This window comes from Spea bombifrons, chromosome 2, assembly GCF_027358695.1.
Source record: "Spea bombifrons isolate aSpeBom1 chromosome 2, aSpeBom1.2.pri, whole genome shotgun sequence".
Lineage (NCBI taxonomy): Eukaryota > Metazoa > Chordata > Amphibia > Anura > Pelobatidae > Spea > Spea bombifrons.
Window position 1 is genome coordinate 29723865 of NC_071088.1, and position 15038 is coordinate 29738902.

General features: G+C 35.1%; 1 protein-coding gene and 1 long non-coding RNA gene across 2 annotated transcripts in view; both read left to right on the forward strand.

Moving 5' to 3' along the window:
* IL1RAPL1 (interleukin 1 receptor accessory protein like 1) overlaps nt 1-15038 on the forward strand; it is a 541156-nt gene that overhangs the window by 130600 nt on the left and 395518 nt on the right. The gene's annotated exons all lie outside the window — the stretch shown is intronic.
* Nucleotides 9106-9745, forward strand: LOC128474921 (uncharacterized). The gene is made up of 2 exons (XR_008346412.1): nt 9106-9212; nt 9295-9745. It is a non-coding gene; the product is annotated as an uncharacterized LOC128474921 (long non-coding RNA).

The following is a 15038-nucleotide window of genomic DNA, read 5'->3' on the forward strand; positions in this document are numbered from 1 at the left end:
CTGATTTTCATTTTTTTAAAAGAAGGTACAATAACACTGTGGTTTGAGCTCCCTATTAAGGTTGCTTTGCGTAAGACATATAGGCTTCACCTTTTTCTTTTGGCGGGTATTGAAAGCCAGTCATTTTGTGTTAGGTAAGTACTCGGTTAAGGCTGCCATCAGATTTCTGATCTGACAGGTGTAGATATAGTATATTTAGCTTAAGTAAGATATCAAATATATATATCTTTATGAATTGCTTTAAAAAGGTCAAGAAAATTGTAGGATATTCTTATCAGAATCCCAATCAGAGACATTCTCATGCAGAGATTATAGTAAATGCAATGTCAGACAGATATTTTAGTAAACAGAATGGGATGTTTGTGAATTACCTGTGTAATATTTCGGAATTAGTCTTATTTACAGTTGTTTGCTACAATCCCAGCCTTTTTGATTATATAATATTCCTTTAAATGTGATACTTAAGGGGGCATGCCAGACATCACATGCACTTTTTGGCCAAACGCATTTCCTGCTTGCATCATACTCACCGCCAGCCAACTCCAATGTTGGCCCACGCAAATGAGACCCCAAATGTGCGTGCTCAAAATGCTTTCCCATTTTTTCCAATGGCATTGCTTTTCTGCTAGTCATTGGCTGTTTCTCCTAGAGTGTTTTTTTTTAAATCTTTTTACTTCAGCAAACCAATGCATATTAAAGTGCTTTAATGCATTCTTTGTTGGTTGGGATTGCATGGGTGATGTAAAATAAAATAAAGTAAACTAAAAATTTACCAAACTCCTAGCAATCTCTTATGCATCACAAATTCAAGACTACACCTAACGCATTGCTCAACGATGGACTTTTAATTGTTTGATGACATGCTAATTAGAGGAATCCTAAAATTTGGCATGATTTCAGCCCTTGAGGATTGCCTTTGATACCCCTGTGCCAGTGCTTAATTATTCATGAGACATGAGACTTTTTTCTTTTTGGTTAGGCAGCCATTAGCAAGGCATGGGAAATCATTTACTTGGTACATAGGGAGATGGAAGCTACTATATTCAGTGGGTCATCGGCATGTCTCCAAAGACCAGTAAGTACCAGTGAATGAGCTATAGTGAGTCACATACCCACAGGCAGATTTTCTTATCATAAAATGCAAAACAGTTCTTTTTTTTAATGCAGGGTGATGTTTCCAAGTTCAGCATTCCCCAACAGGCTAGATTTTCAGGACAACTAAGCTATCTGCAAATGATCTCAATTTAAAAGCAATTAAGAGTGATTACATACGTGATTACATGCAAATTGAACTCATGCTAAAAACCTGGCCTATTAGAAGGTTTGGAGAATTCTACAAGGAGAATTTTGCTTGAAGGCAGTTCATTAACTACACATGGTATTTAAACAATGCTATGATTCAGTGCCTCAAAACTGCACAGAACAGGTGAACATGCAATCTGTGGTCGATACTATAAATTTATTAGACGCTAAAGAAATTAAATAAAGTTACATTTTATATATGGTATTACCTGGTTGCTTGAAAACCAATGGGTGTAAAATGGCTTAAAAAGTTACATTACATTTCTCCTCCTTTGAAATAAACTCCCCTAATGTACTTTGTTAAGTCTCAAACTATACATATTGAGATCCCATAGCCTTTCTTGATCAATTTTATCCTGCAAACCATTTACTATTTTAGTACCCCCTTTTCTGAACTCACTCCAATATCAATATCCTTCTGGATATGAGGTCTCCAAATATGTACACAATAATCTAGGTGAGGTCTGACCAGAGATCTGTAAAGTGGCAGAACTACCTCACTCTCCTTCTGCTTCTAATGCCTTCTGGTTCTGGCTACCCAGAGACCCCCTCGTGGGATGTAGGAGGTCCCGCTGACGTTGGTGAACGGTCTTGCCAACATCATAGTACACGGGCTATTTTTAATGGGGAAGTGGGCGAGGAGTAGGTTGTGCTGCAACGCCACTCTAGTGACCCAGAGTTTCTCCTTAGTGACCTGGAGTCTCCAGATGAAACCTGGCGAGTTCCCAGGTATGCAAATGACCCAGCACCCTGCCTGCTATTTCCAATGGTTTATTGCATTGCTTGCTTACCTTTAAGTCTGCAGAAATAATTGTTCCCTAGTGCCTTTCTTCTATCGTCAGTGACAGAACAATGTCCCCAATGCTATATTTTGCCTTGTGATTTTTTGGTACGGGTCCCGATACTGATCTCTGAAGTTCGCCACTAGCCACAAGTCCTTCTTCTGAATATACACCATTAACCACAACCTTCTGTCTCCTATTAACCACTGCCTTATGCAGTCAACAATTTTAACATCCAAACCCAAAGAGTCTTCTACGAGGGACAGTGTCAAATGCCTTACTGAAATCTAGATAGAAAATCAGGAAAACACTAGCACTCCTTCCAATAGATGAGGCAAAATCCCAGTATATGGATAAAAATGTATCTTTTTATTTAGGTCCCTAGTCCAATAAATAAAGCAATGCCAATATAATCAAAATATAGTAACTCCAGTTGGTTGAACCTGCCATTTCAGCAGCAGGGGAAAAACATCTAACGTATTTCCCCCCAACGGTGCTTTATCAAAATCATCAAATTTTGCCTTGTCTATTGGACGGAGTGCCGTCATTATTACATTTATACTTTTATGAACGGAGCTTGCATATTGTTAATCTGGAATCTATATAAACTATATCCACTGCTGCTGTCTGGTTTATTATTTTAGTTATCGAGTCAAAAAATAAATTAGGTTAGTTTGACAAGATCTCCCTGCAGTAAACCCATGCTGTTTCTGATCTCGCAAATCATTTACGTCCAGATATTTAATTAACCTTTCCTTTAGCATGGTTTCCATTAATTTCCCAACTACTGATATATTGTTCTGCCTCATGGAAGGTTTTAGACAGTTGTGCCAATCGTGTTCTCGTGGTATTCATTTTTTAAGTAGTTATATTTAGAACAGCTATTCCACATATCTTATTAATGATAAATATAAAAAACAGATGCTATAGGGCTACATACATTAAAATCAGTTCACCCTGCCTGCTTTTCACAGATTCCCCCCAGCTGATTAAATCAACTCTGATTTATAATGAAAACCAGTATTGAGGAACCCATATATTATTTATTTACTTATTAAACATCTGAGCCATAATTTTTAGTTATTTATTAAGAGCAGTCCTGGTGCGGTGGTAAAACGAGAACAATCAGCAAAGGGATTCCATTGGTTGTTACGGCAACGACTCAAATGTAACCACTTTGCACTGTATTTGATCCTTATACAAATTCCCATGCATTGTGTATTTTACAACCAAATGTATACCTGAATAATTTGAATATCCATGAAGTATTTGGTTATAAATAAATATTTCCAAGGCCATTTTAGTTAGAGCGGAACTTCCTGTATAGTATCCAAGCTTGTAGAACCTTGATTTTTTGGGTTTTAAAGAATTTGGTTTTCTATTTTTTCTTTTACATGTTCGTTCGCAGCTATATAACCAAATAGATTTTGTTTCTTGGAGAGTACGATAAATTTGGCAACATTATTGTTGAGTCTGAATTAAGCATTCACAGCTTGTATGTCTGCGTTCTGGCAATACTCTGGGAACATTTGAAAATACTACTTCCTGTTTTCAAAATGCTTGTATGGCAACAAGTATATAGTCAATACAGCCTCGGGCATTGGCTAATCTTTTTCATTTTATCTGCTGTTCACATTCCTATTTAATTTAATGCGTGGCAGCCACTTAATCTCCATAACTGTAAACACTGCTGAAACGGGATGTAAGTTGCTGAGACTGCTACATTAATCCAAGGGATGGTTTGGACCCGGAGTGCAGAATGGCTGCTGTAAATAGATGATGTTTCGCTTATATTTATCAGGCTTGCCATAACGCTTTGCACTTTGGCACTGAACAGGTTAAACAACATTCTATGTGTTTTGCTAAAATCAAATGTCTTTGAACTAACTTAAAAAAAAAACAAAAAAAAACTTTCCATAATACAGTAGCTGTTTGTGGGCATGTGTGTGCTAGGGTTTTTTTTTTTAGTACCGCTTTTAGCATTTTTTTTTATAATTTTGCTAGGGTGATTTTCACTAAAGTATTTGAGTTAACAAAAATACCCCAAAATAAAATAATATAAGTGTCTTGCGTTTGAAAATACCTTATGTAAAAGGATTCCTATATCTTACCGGCAATTATAGGACAATTATTAGAAGTATACATAGTATACATTGCTGTTTTTATATCTAGCATCATTTTCACTGTTTGTATACTGCTTTGTAACAGTAATCATGAACAAATAAAACAATAAATTACCCATAAAGTACATGTTGCTGAAAAGTAGGCAACCCAGGATATTTCACTGGGAGCTTTTAGGCTCTTGTCATGCAGCCATTTGGCCACCAATCTTTACCAAATATAGCCTCTATTATATCTTGTGGGTTTTTTGTGTAAAAAATACTTTCATATTTTATTTGCAAAATATCAACAAAATGTATTCAGCTGCTCCTCCAGAAAACAGAAATACCCCACATGTATAGTTTATCATTATTTTTTTAAATACACAGGGGGCACTACACCCATCTTACCAAATGTGGTGCTCAGCATCCAAGATGGCTACAATGGATGTCTGTGCGGCAACAGCCTATGGTACACTGCCCTCAAATACAAAACAGTATGCCAAAATCAGGACTGTCCCGCAAGAGCTGAGACTGTGGGGAAATGCGGGAATGATATCATGAGCTAGCACCACATTTTGTTTTGTGGACCCCCGGCTATAATAGGATACTGACTGCAGTACACTTGTGTTGCATGGACTGTTTACACTTCGGTCTGAAGAACATATAAGTATATGGCATCTATCCCATTAACTGAAATGCAAATTGAAGATTATTTTCTATAACCTTAAAAAGATATCTGAATAGACTGTGATGGCATCTTAGTTTTCTTGAATGATATGCCCCATCTCCATTCATTCTTTTACTCTCATGCTTCAATAACCAAAGAGATATTCATTACCGACCTAGGCTTTCCTGTGGTGGATTCCATTGACTTTCAGGCAGCTGTAATTTAAAAGTGAAATGTTATTTATCATTTAAAGTGCTCCTCTGCGCTAAGGTATAGCAAAATAGTATATGCTTTTCTAAATATCCATGCTCAACATAGCCAGTACTTGCGTTTTGCAAATTTCATGGCCGGTGGCAATATGAAACTGATTGGATTAAATTATTTCCAACATGTACAGCTAAATATAGCACACAAATGCATTGAGTGCATGACATTGTTAAATACAAGTTCTGCATTTAAATTAGCTCTAGAGAGCCAGTGTACAGTAGCTATCAATTATTTTCTCTCTCTCGTTTTAATGGCAGGCAGAGCAATGGCCTTGCCAGGTTATTGTCTTAAAATGCAATCTCAGGTTTAACTGATTCGAGCAGGAAATATCTGCAAAAAGCTGTTGACACGTTTGACAGATATGAAATCTTCTTCATTTGTGCTTCATTTCAAATGCAATACATTGTATTCAATATACTATCTTATGATGACACATAGGAAAATATGAATGTTCAAATGGGTGCCAGGAGTTGGATGCTGCATTATCTCCGCAACATTGTGTTAACGGTCAGTTATGTCTTTTTTGACATGAGAGTTCCCCTATATAATTAAGTCCCTTAAGACTTTCTGTGCTCTCCTCACTCTTTCAAAAAGAAGTACTTTGCAGTGTGCTTTAGTTATACCCCTTTGATGATAATGGAACCTTTGTCTGTCTAGCAGGCTAGAGCTCCAGTGGCACCAAAGGATCATGGATGGTATCATCCTAAATCACCCTAAATCCACCTGGTAGAAGAGAATGTATTTGAAGCTTGTGCATGAATGTTCATGTGGAAAATCCCAATTCACTAGTATTTATAATGGAATCAAAGCTTGTTTTTTTACTGAAGTACACACACAGATGAAGGGGGGGCTCTGGGTATCCCTCGGTGGGAAGTTCCCAGGTATGGCCATCACTGCCCCTATAATAATTATTTATGCAGTGTGGTATGCAATTTAACAATGTCCTTCAGAGGCGAGCAGATTTCCCATGTGCTAAAATTTACTTTAATTAATTGATAGGTCAGAGTTGTTGAATGAAGGGATTGATTGCTTTTCATTATTGTTAATTTATGTCAAGTAACTAACATGTAACACTTGTCCCTTCCATACATTGTGCATTATAGAAATAGCAACAAGAAATACTATAAATACATTTTTTTCCTACAGTTATCAGGCTAAATTATACACAGATTATGCGGCAACAAAGAATCTGACAGGCTATCCCCGGCAAGCTTCTACAAGAAGGACTGAGCTGGCCATGCATAATGCACGGTTAAATCAAGGAGATGATCTTCAAACATCTTCCCATATTAACTGTTTGTTATGCAAAACCAGTTTAGCCTATCTCGCCGGAGAAGCTTGTTGGAGTTGGCCCTTCATAAGGTGACATTAGTGAGTTGAAATGTTTTATCTTACCTGCAGGCTCAGATGAACCAAAAGTTATACATCTCATATTCTGCAAGACAGCACTTTACCTGTACTATAAGTGAAAACTGTGTGTGTGTGTCCTGGAAAAAACATGGCCAAGTTGGGTCACCCCGATTAGATGGAGTACTCAATGAACAGTGATTAAGTTTATATATAAGGTTTATTTTTTAGTTAGAAAAAGTAGACGTTTATCAAGATGTTTCCTTTTTAAAACAGCAAAGTTTAGGTTACCTTTGTACTCACTCATAATGAACAAAATGTGTGCCGTGTAGAAACCAATGATGAGAAGCACTGTTTAATGGAATCTGTTGGATCACCAACGGTGTTGGTAAACAATATACGACTCAAGTGACTATATGACTATAAATTGGCAAATCCTATTGATTTTATAACTAATTCTTCGAATTGGAGTAAAACCTTAAATAAAAAGTGTGTTCTGAAGCGAATGCTGATGGCCAAATACCACTTAATAATAGAGAGATTAATAAAAATATAGCCAAAGGCGTACAAAACAACACAAATATGACATTTAATATGGAATAGCAAATCCCGCCCAAATAAAACCAAATTATAACAACAAAGCATGGGGCTAAAAATAAGAAGTCTATTCATTTAAACTCTTAGAAGCCCTATCCAGCTGCGGAAACATGTATTGGATCAAATATACAGAACTCCAAGACTTAATCCAACACATTATTTTTGGTTACTTTTTTTAATAGAACTTGATGACAACTTTAATTTTTTTTTTTCATATCAGTACTTTTCACAACTTTTTAAAACAAGTTTTATGGAAAACAAAAATGATATCTTACAGTATACAATATTTATATTTTGTCTTGTATCAGATTAATTTGGGGCTTAATATATTTGTGTTCAAGCTACTTTTTTTTACAAATTAATTTAATTGAAATTGTTCAAGTTATCAACTTATTATTTAGTAGGTCTAAATGAAAAACATTGTTATTTGTGTGTTAGTTTATATATATATATATATATATATATATATATATATATATATATATATATTTGATGTATAAGAGTTAGAATTAGCCTTGCCATGTTATTTATGAAGTTGAGAAACAGAACACCGACAGTCAGTTTGAAAAGATAAAAAGACCAATGTGTCTCAAACAATTCGCAAGATAGGTCGGTCAATTTACAGCTGGTAAAAGAGAGAAAAAAAAACTGTCTTTGCCAGCATAGAAAGAAAATGGGGTAATTTATCTAGTGTTGAGTGACAGCGTATGTCGTTGGAGGCTTCTTATAACATTTATGGAGGTATTCATTGCTAAAGTCCTAGAGTTGGCCAATCACATACTAGTGGCAAATTAAAACACAGGTGTTAAGATGATTCATTCTTGGGGGAAAAAACATGCATTTTTATTGATTATATTAGCATTCTAATAAAACATGTTATTTTTATTGCATCCGTTTTTTTAACATTTTATATAGATTTACTATATGTATTTACACATTTTTAATAGTTGAAGATTTATGCAACACAGACAGTATTAGAATTAGTCACAAGGTAATTTTGTATAGGATTTTTGACTAATGCAGTAATACTGATAACTTACTGAACATAATTTTGCTTTATAATATAACTAAGATTATTGGCTTCATTTATACCACATTTGAAGAGTAATTATCAGTTTCAACCTAAACTGTACCAGTTCCACATTTGCTTTTTGTAATTCTTCAATTTTGTTGAAATAAAGTTAGAATATGTACTGCATAGTATTTCCATTTTTTCTCAGTGGCATTTAAATAATAGCCATTTTATGATATATGTTTATCTATGTTGTTTTTTTTTTATTCTAGTGCATTAATAACTTACAACTAAATAATATGTACTGTATGCCATCTGTGCATATGTTATTTTAAAACAAAGGGAATCATTACGTCTCCTTGATGGACTTCCAGGAAGCTTTGCATGCTTGCGTGTATTGTGTGGATGAATAATTAATAATCGTTTACATTGAACAGGTAATCATTAACTAATGGTGATAGATTTTGTACTTTAATAAATATGTCCTATAGGGTATTTTCCAAGGGTCTGTAAATAAGTGATTGCTCTTATCCTGCTCTAAATTAAGACACTTGGCTTACTCAATGATTTACTTTGTGTAAAAGTGTTTTTATTTAGAAGTGATAAAGTAAGAAAAAACATTAAGTTAAAAATAAGGATCAGTTAGTTAATTGCCACAACTTAAGTTTGATCGTTAGTTTCAGCTAAATTGTCCATTTATAGAAGTTCAGCTTTTCCAATTTCGTTTTTGGAAGGATCATCAAAGACTTATTTTCATCTAATTAAAAAATAAATAAATAATAATAAAAAATATATAGATATAAATGTAACATACTATGTTACATGTTGACTGCTCATTGCTGTGATTTGAACAATCTCTAGATTTGCCTACGTTGGTGGAAAGCATGGATCATGGTGATAACCACTAGGAGATTATATACAGTTTGCATCTCGTTCGCTTCTCAGAATAAACAATTTCTGAATTCTATACTGGATCTAACTTGTGTTGAACAATTATGTCTGTGTCACCAGTTCCGCCACACGGTCAACAAGTTTAGACAATACTATGTACAATCAAGCACAAAAAGTACACAGTGTATGATCTGAATATAGTAAACGTGTATGGCAAGGCTAGTTCAAATGAATGTAACAACAGGGTACTAGAACTGGACAAAAAGAGTGCCTGCTTGCTCCTGAGAAATGATTGGCAAGCACGGATGAGATTGTAGTAACAGGAAGTCTCTAATACAGGTTGACTGTAAATGTATGGAAGTGTATTTGAAAAATAGCAATTTTCAAACATTGGCAAAGATTTTTTTGAAATGTGTTGTTATTATTAACATTAAAAGGAACAACAGAAAAGGGTTGTTATTATTAACATTAAAAGGAACTGCCAAAGTACAAAATATTTAAGGTTTTTTTTTAAAGATGAGGATTTTCAGTTCTTATATACAAATATATAAACAAAGAAGAAAACGTCATAACGGATTGACCTTATATTTGGTACATGTGCTATCTACAGTTTTGGCATTCTCATAGGCATCTAATACAATGGGCTGTCCCTTCATTCATAGAAGGACAAGAAGAGACAAGACAAGAAGCGGAGTGGTTGGTGGAGAAGGTAGAAAGACATGATAGATTGTGAGAGAGTGTGAGAGAGTGTGAAAGAGAGTGAATGAAAAAAATGAAATGCAAACGAACATTTGGAGTTTTCTCTCCTTCATTTTCAGTTGTTTTGTTGGGGGTCGCTCCTCGTTTTTGGACATTTGTATGAATTAAAGGAAATTGCTGAATTACGTGAAGGCCATGAACTTACTTAATAAGACTTAAAGTGCAAAAAAAATTCTGTCAAACCTCATAACACATCTCAACTCATACCTATAGCCACACCTCAACACAACAGCATCTGTCTTTGTAACAATCAGCAGAAACTTTTATTGATTTGTATAATGAGTATGATCCTGGTTTAGCAGCACATCACAGAACTGATCCAGTTGTATCTGGATGAGGAAAGTATCTTGTGGTAAACTTTTCTCTTAGCTTTTGACTGCTGAATTTTTGGAGGTTGAGGGTGTATGTATGTCTATATGTAGATGCTGTTGATAACAATCTACGGATCACTAACCTATTAATTTCAGACGTTGTATCTGCATTATATGTATCAATTTGATAAATCAATCAAGTTAATAATAACACAGGCACTTATATCACATTATTATCGCTAGAAAGTAGCAATAGTTATTATATAAGATCTGTTCCTCTACGTCAACCACTTCTGAGAGAAACACATTTCAAACTCGTGTAGTCAATCAAAAGACTCATCTCCTGCAATAATTTTCATTTAATGCACCATTGTAAAAGGAGTGATTTAACATTGTGAATGGCCATAAAGAATCAGGCGAGTATAAAAAGCTTGACTTTCATTTAGAGTCATTCAAGCCATGTGTGCTATTCATATGGGTATAGACATACTAACACCTCTTTCTTACGTCTTAACTTGTCCACTTCCTTTCTTCATTTCAAAATCTTATGTAAAGCGTGCAAAGAATGCAAATAATGGACCATCCAATATTTAGATCCACTTGATTTATATATAAATTTTATAAATCAATACTCAATTATAGCTAAATATGCAAGTGTTAAGGCTATATACATATAAAGGTATTTCACCCTTACTATTATCCATGACTTGAAGTTGGGGACTATCGTTAAAGAGACATATGTCAGAGAAAGTTGAAATAGATTTAAATATAACTGGTACATAATTTATGGGAAAGGGTCAAATTCATATAACGTATATATTGCATGATAGTTGGCGGTACGGAATGGTAAGAATGTGGGTTTTGTTATTATTTTGGGAACTGGTGTAAGGTATAGGGAAGAAGTTCCTTCAGACATGTTTACATGAACAGAGTCATATTTACTAACATTTAAGTTTCTGCTGTCAGGACACCTTCATAGTGTCCATGTGATGTAAGACCGCATCATTTGGGCACCATTCTGATTTTGGATCACTCTGCCTCCATTGCACAACCTCCAACCTCCTTCCTTTTGCAATTTTGCCATTTCAGTGTTTAATTCACAGTGAAAAGTTTCAGTTAGTAATAATATGACACTGGCCATCACATTTTTGGGATTGTATAGATCAAATCCGAACTGTCTGTGTCAATGGACATTTGTCAGTTACATTTGTACATTTGTTCTGCAGTACATATCCTAGAATAATGAATTGTTTGGTCTTTAACTGATACAGTGCTTTTTTTGTTAAGGTAATAACCTTTTATGAAAATGAAGTTGTTCCAAGGTTATTAAAGCTGTAGTTGTAGTAAAGAATGCAAAATATCTTTTTTTCCTCATTGTCATGCTATATTAGCAATTTGAAATTCCTTTGCTTAATGTCAATACCCATTCTGGCAAAAACAAGGCTCTTAATTAAACAGTACTGTACATTATATAAATGGCTAGAGCTCTCAATAATACCAGACATTTATGAACCAGTGCATAAAATTTTAATTGATCAATCAACAAAACCTGTACATTGGGATAAAGCAATACAGCTTCTGTCACTGCAGCATAATGCTGATTGTACAATAAGCGCAGAAAAGTACTATAAAGTTTTTGGCCCTGATGACAGCTAAAATACCAGAAATGGGCAATGCATGTAAATGAGCATTGCAGACCTTACACTGCACTTTTGGAAACCGAAATAATGACTGAATATAATGCATTGACTTTGCACATTAATCAACCCTGTTAAGCACTTATTGTCTGATGGAAATATTTTGTCTGCGTGATCTATCCTGTAAGTGAAATTGTAGAAATTGCTGTTAAATTCCACTTTATTTGCCACTGATAGAACAAAGAACAGGCATCTGTTACTGTGTTGTCTTTAAAAGTCATTGGGGTCGAGTAACTAGATTTCAAGTCAACCTTTTGCATCGACTCCAAACAGCTTGCATACACCTGAATGCAATGCAACCTGAATGTATATTAAAATTAAACCTTTTTGAGTTGAGTGAGTGTATGTAAGTTTAAGTATTGCCAGTTGTTACCCATACATTGAACAACATCCTTCATGCTCTGTGCATGGGGGTTTAAACAGGGTAGGGATGAAGCAAGGTGATATGTGAGAGTTCCACCAACACTGTTACAACTTGCATTTCTAACCCGGGGCATAACTAGACACCATGGGGCCCTGGTGTGAAAATTCATCCGGGACCCCCCAACTTCAACAGCTAGTCTGTGCCATCATTGCCCCCAAACAACTTACACAAATTACACACATTTACTCATAATCATAAACACACACTCCATCTCACCCCACTTATACATACATGCTCACAAACAGCTACACATCCCTCCTCACACACACACAATTGTACACTTCTATGCGTATATATATATATATATATATATATATATATATATATATATATATATATATATACATATCCACACATCCCACCACCCGCCCCTGCTTACCGCTCGCCACTCCTGCAGCTTTCTGTCTGGAAGATCGCTCACTGTACTAGCAGCCTCAGTTTCCCGATTTAATGTGACCCTCATACGCTCATGTCTCCCCGTGCCGGTTCAAAATAGACTGCACAGATCTGCTGCAAGACAAGCTGCGATCTCTGCGACCCCTTAAGTTAAGCCAGTTTTTGTAACTCAAGGTAACTGAATCCCCTAGTATACTTGAGTATGCCACAGCTAAGTTGAATTTAGCTGCTGTTAAACTCAAATATGCAAGTTGGAGATTTTCCCCATGTGAACTCACCCCCCCCTCGGGTCCCCACCGCTCCAGTCCTGATCACCGAGTGCTAATGGGGGTACCATTTGTGAGAAAGTGTGGCAAACATAATGTTTTTATGCTGTGGTAGCATTTAGTAAAACTATGTTCAAGGAGTTTTATCAAGAGATCTATACTAACTTTACCTGTGTGATAAGAACATATTTCCCAGGATGCACATGGTTGCTTTCGGATTCCCTATCTAAGAAATATCTGGTAGTGTTCTAGAGTATAGCTGTAAGGACTCTTGATTTTACTGAAGACCAGGTGTACACAGGAAGGTTCCTACTGACTAGACCTTAACCTATTAACTTTTACACCTGTTTTTCCATTGATAGATTGTGTTGTATCAATGCTGATTATACTTCACGTTTAAACCTTCCTTAATTTTTTCTAGTAAGTTCATGCATGATTTTCCAATCACTTCTTTTTGTTTCCTTTCCTGATCCTGATTGAATTTCAGACCACTTTACCTCCTTCCTTAATAAAACCCCATAACCATTGGCCTTTAGCCTGTATCACACATGTTCTTTTTAATATTCTGTGAATTTGGGGTTGTAGACATCTGGACCCGAAGTACTATAGCCTACAGGATTCCAGTTTGTTGTCCTCACTGTGGAGCCTAGATGTTCCTGATAGATTGTCAAAGTCCATTACAAAAAAAGAACTGGAAACAAATCTAAATTGATGAAAAGTTTGGATACATTTAAGATCATATACCTGTAGTCATTTCAGAACCACAACTATCACACTATATTTTAAAGAACTAAATACTGATACTAGTGGATAGAATCCACAATACAATTACATAATCACAAGAAATATTTGCTAACTATCAGAATTATCTCATTGAATTGTTTGTCTATTTGTTGTGCGCTTCAATATTTGTATTTTTTTTAAAATGGCACGTGGTCTAGAAATCCACATTTGACCTTTAGCATAATCATTGATTTTATATGGGCATGAGTTTCCTGTTCATATATTGTCATCTTTAACCATGTATTTTTAATATCCACAACACCACACAAACTTTTTTTGTAAAGTGACTTTGGAAAACCTAAAAATAAGTTAACTGTCATTGATTTTTCTTTTCATTTTCTATTTCAAAGCACTAAAAGAAATCATTGTGTTCATGAAGCTTGGTTACATGCCAGGTAGACACAAAAAGGAAGAGTTAATGCTTAAGACCAGCTATATCCTCCAAGTCACCTGTGTCACTCAAGTCATTTCATAGGTTCACATTGGAAGTAAAGTAAGAAAAAAAGACTATTTTATAATAGAGGTCAGAAAAGACTTACTACAGTGACTTTAGGTTAACATTCCTTCGGTTAAACGAGTGGAAATGTATTAGTTCAATGTAGTGCTGACCTGATCATCTTTAGACATAAAAAATAAATACAACTGATGTATGTTGTGTCTTTATAAAATCTTGTTTAGTTAATATAATTGTATTTATGGAAATAAATTCAGATATTCACCATACCCAGTAAGCTGGTGTTCTGGCTGAATTCTATTCTGTTAATCAAACATAAGGACTGCACCTTTTTTGCCAATATGTGGTTTATAAAAACTCTAGGACAAATAATAAGATAGATAGATTTGTGTATTTGGACAACTTTTCATTTTAATGAAATTTGCCAATTATAGCAAATAATCTCTGAAAATGAGAAGGGACTCCCAAGCTCCAAATTTTCTTTCAATTTCATTGGTTCTTTCACTCATACTCTCATTCACGTTCTCTTACACCATCATTCACTCTCTGTCTTGCTTTCTCTGAATGTCTCTCTACCTTCTCCATCCGCTTCCGAAGAAGATGCTAGAGAAGAAGCGTAGCTATGAGACGTGTAAGCAGGAAGGTAGAGAGTGTGAGAGTGAAGAGAACGTGAATGAAATTTTTAGAGAATGTGCCCACGAAATTTGAACAAAAATTAGCCTTGTTTTCGGAGATTCATACCCATTGACTAAATAACGTAAATTTCATTAAATTTGCAATTTGTACGAATCTGAATGCACAAGTCTAATATTTAGCATTTTAAAATAATTCTAAGATTGTGATCTATCCTTAATAATGCACATTCTGATTCATACTTAAACATGGAAAATCCAGTAAAGGCTTAAGGTAATTTATTAGCCTTTAAAACTCGACTTTCTCCTAGAGTTCATTAAGGCTACAGGTTACTGATGTGACTTAACT